Raw genomic sequence first — 4,109 nt, forward strand, 5'->3', positions numbered from 1 at the left:
AAGATGTTTTGCTTATTTATGTTTTATCCACATCATAGATGTATATAATAATGGTTTGAGTGAGATAACAATAACATCTGATTATGACAATGTATTGTTTGTTGAAAAGTTTCTCCATTAAAGTTCTATGAATTGAAGTGGTCTATGATATATGGAAGGAATCATGTCGATTAATAACTTGTGACCGCCATAATCCGATCATCTTAATTCTAATTAAAGTAAACATGATAGATTCGAGAAATGCACATGGGCCAAGTGGGAGAATGTTAGATTATTTAATAATCTTTATGTGGCCCATGTGATTAAAGGGCTGGTTCTAATTAAGATGGCCCAAGATGATGATTATTGGGCTTAATGGATAAGAGCCAGTTAGGGTTTTAATACCCTTCCTCTGCCTTATAAAAGTAAAAGGAATCGACAGCTTAGGGTGAACACAAAAAAGAAAACAAAATAGAGAGTGTGACGACTGCCTTAAACACATACGGTGATAGCTTGTTTGAGAGAGCTCATAAAAGAAACTCCCATAGCTGTTGATTATTCTCTAACCATTGAGAGAAAACTTATGGACAAAAGGTCAGAGGTAGAAACGTAGATCTGTTGTTATGGTGAGAATCGAATTGCAGCAACGAGGTAACCCATAATATAGATCTGCTGTTATGGATCAAGGTACGCTTCCGATTATTGTATATTCTTGCCAAACAAATTCTATGAACAATAGATCTGGGCTATGTTAAAGATTATTCAATAATAAAATCCATGCCTTGTAAATTATTAAAGATGGCTCAATAAATTTCAAAGATTCGAGGAGCATTTTTTTGTGTGAAACGGACAGCAAGGTCATTCCAGACTTTAGATGCACTCTTAATCCAGAGTACACTATTGCCAATTGAAAGAGTTGTCGAATGTACAAGCCATGATTGAACCATGGAGTTGCAGCGAATCCAATTAGATAGATTTGGCAAGTCAATATCCGGTTTTGAAAGTGAGCCATCAATAAAACCTAGTTTGTTTTTTGGCCTCTAGCGCCATAGTGATGGCACGACACCATGTAGGGTAATTATCACCAGTAAATAACTGTGTCACAAGAGCGTGACCAGGTTGATCGGATGCATGAAGATGAAATAGCGATGAAGTATTGACAGCAGGTGTAGAATTGGCTGGGACAATAGTAGGAAGAGTCGGGCCTGTCATCATAAATGAACAAGAGAGCACAACAAATAAAAAGAAATCATGGAACGTATTTGGATCAGATTGGCTTTGATACCATGTGAGAATAGAGAGTTTGCTGAATAATATTTCTTATTGATATTGGAGATGTATATATACACGATTTACAGAAAGTGATAGAATTTACAGCTAGCCTATAGATATCTAACAAGCAAACAGATAAGAAAAACAATACAGTTGTACATGAGATAAATATAAAATAAATACAATAGTTGTATGTTAAATATAAAATAAATACAATAGTTGTACGTTAATAAGAGATATAACATAAAAATAGCAAATAACACTACATATTGAGCATATCTAATTACTCCATATCGAGCATATCTGATTATTCCTAAAAGTCAGCAACAAAATGAAAACCACGTTTTAACAAAAACTTCAAAATTCAGTAGCCTCTTAGGAACAACCATATCAGCTCCTAAGACAAAGATCCAATACTCCTCTTAGGCTTAAGGGCTACAAACTCCAAGATGTTCTGTGGATACTCAAATCTAGCCTTGGGAAGGGATTTATTTAGAATATCAGCATTCTGATTTCCTATATTGTAGTGCACTAAGTGTACTTCACCATCCTTTGTACTTCTCTTACAGAATACAATTTAATCTTGAAATGCTTTGTTTTGCTATAGAACACTGGGTTATTTGCAATTGAAATTGCAGCTTGGTTGTCAACATAAACTTCTACACTTCTCTTTTGCTCCAAAGTCAAATCTACAAGCAATTTTCTTATCCATAGAGCTTGATTTTTTGCTAAAGCAACTGCAACATATTCTACTAGTTCCATGACAGCCACATTACACCTTTGATATGTTAAAGATCATAGGAGTAATAAGGTGTCATTATGTGATCAGTCCCTCTTATAAGGACCTATTGAGGAAAATACGGAGTTATAAGGTGTATTTTGGAGAGATAAAGTTAGTTAATATTTTCCTATTCTACTATTGGGTGTATTTAGTTGTTGGAAGTCCATGTTTAGCTCTTTCTTTAACTAGTTTGGTAGCTAACACAACCACATAATCTGGCTTATGATTCACAGTTGATTATCTTCGTTATTCTTGGGATTTAGTTTAGACTTAGTCTTTTTTGTACCTCTATATAAGAGGAGCTGTGTATGTTCATGAATAATGAGTTGAATCTGAATTAAAAATACAACAGTGGCTACTTTTTCTTCTTGAAAAAAAACACAAATCCTATTTTCTTTCTTAGTATCAGAGCCTGAACATCTAGGTTCTATATCATTCTGCTCATGGCTTCCTCATCTTTATCACTAAACGTCGGCAATTTCATCACTTTGAAAATCACCCAAACAAATTACCTTCTATGGCATGAGCAAGTACTAGGACTTGCCGAGAGTCAAGATCTCTTAAATCATCTCACAGAAGAACCACCAATGAATCCGGCAGGAACAGACAAAGCAACAGAGCAATCACTTCAGAATTTCGCTGCTTGGCAGAAAGCAGATCGTCTTCTTCGAGGGTGGATAATCGGCACACTCTCTGAAGAATCTCTAGGGCTTGTAATTGGGCTCGATATGACCTTTGCTGTCTAGGATGCTTTAAAAGACTCATATGCACAGGAGTCTCAAGAAAGGGAGTTTACACTCTGTCAATAATTGATCTATCTTCGCAAAGATGACAGCGTCAGCATTGGTGATCACATTCATCAATTCAAAAATATTTGTAACAGTTTGGCTGCTATTGGCTGTCCAATTCAAGAAAAAGAAAAATTTATAGCTTACTCACAAGTCTTGGTCCACAATATGAGACCTTTCTACCACAATGCTCAAACCACCAAGACCAACTTATTCAGAATTGATTTCACAACTCCAAAATCATGATCAACGACGAACTTGGTTTGCAAATTCTGCAATTTCACCTTTAGCAGTTCATACGCCTCATCTGGCGTTCTATACTCAACAGCAAAAAAATCGGCAGATTGCTGGATCAAACTCGTCTTTAGATTCAAAAAATTCTCGATCAAATTTTACTTCTGCAGGTCGTGGGTTTCAGGCGCAGAATCAAACAAATTCTTCAGGTCAGCAGTGACGACCTCCACCAACAGGGAAGAGATGTATGACAGCTGCAGAACGTGAGCTTTATCGAGATGAGACCTGTTAGTTTTGCAACAAAATAGGACATATCGCAAAAATTTGTTGGTGGATTCCTTCATCTGCGTCTCAATCTAGTGTTTTTCCTCAAGCTTTGGCAGCCTTGACACTTGATAATACTGTTACAGACCATGATTGGACGTCTGACACTGCAGCTACGAATCACATGACTGGAAGTGAAGGTATGGTGTCTAATTTACATACTTATGGAGGTAGTGATTCGATTATTATAGGTGATGGTTCTTCCATCCCTATAGTTGGTATTGGTAGTTCTGAAGTTTGAAAAAATAATCATTTGTTGCCATTGTCTGAGGTTTTGTATGTTCCTGATTTAAAAAAGAATTTGTTATCGGTAAGTAAATTAACTTCACAGTTTCCTGTAAATTGTGAGTTTACTAATGATTCTTTTATTGTGAAGGAACAGAAGACAGGTGCGTTAATCATGAAGGGACCAAAGAAGGGTGATTTGTATACGATTTCTAGTAGTCCTGAAGCTAATTTTTCATTTCGTTTCAAGTCTTGTAGTGGTGATGTTTGGCACCAACGCCTTGGACATCCACAAATTTCTGCTTTAAATTGTTTGCATAATAAAGGCCTAATTGCTGTTAATGGCCCTTTAAAAATAAATCAAGTGTGTGACAGTTGTCAATTGGGGAAACTCAGTAAATTTCCTTTTAAAAGAAGTGTTAATTCTACTATTACTGCTTTTGAAAAAATACATTGTGACTTATGGGGACCAGCTCCTGTGTTATGTATTGGAAAATTTAAGTTTT

At 35.9% G+C, this 4,109-nt stretch overlaps 1 pseudogene; it reads left to right on the forward strand.

Moving 5' to 3' along the window:
* Positions 1-3,007: 3,007 nt before the first annotated feature.
* LOC149497685 (uncharacterized) lies at positions 3,008-3,801 on the forward strand (annotated as a pseudogene).
* The last annotated feature ends 308 nt before the right edge of the window (positions 3,802-4,109 follow it).

This window comes from Jatropha curcas, chromosome 3, assembly GCF_041381405.1.
Source record: "Jatropha curcas cultivar XTBG-Jc1 chromosome 3, XTBG_Jcur_1.0, whole genome shotgun sequence".
Lineage (NCBI taxonomy): Eukaryota > Viridiplantae > Streptophyta > Magnoliopsida > Malpighiales > Euphorbiaceae > Jatropha > Jatropha curcas.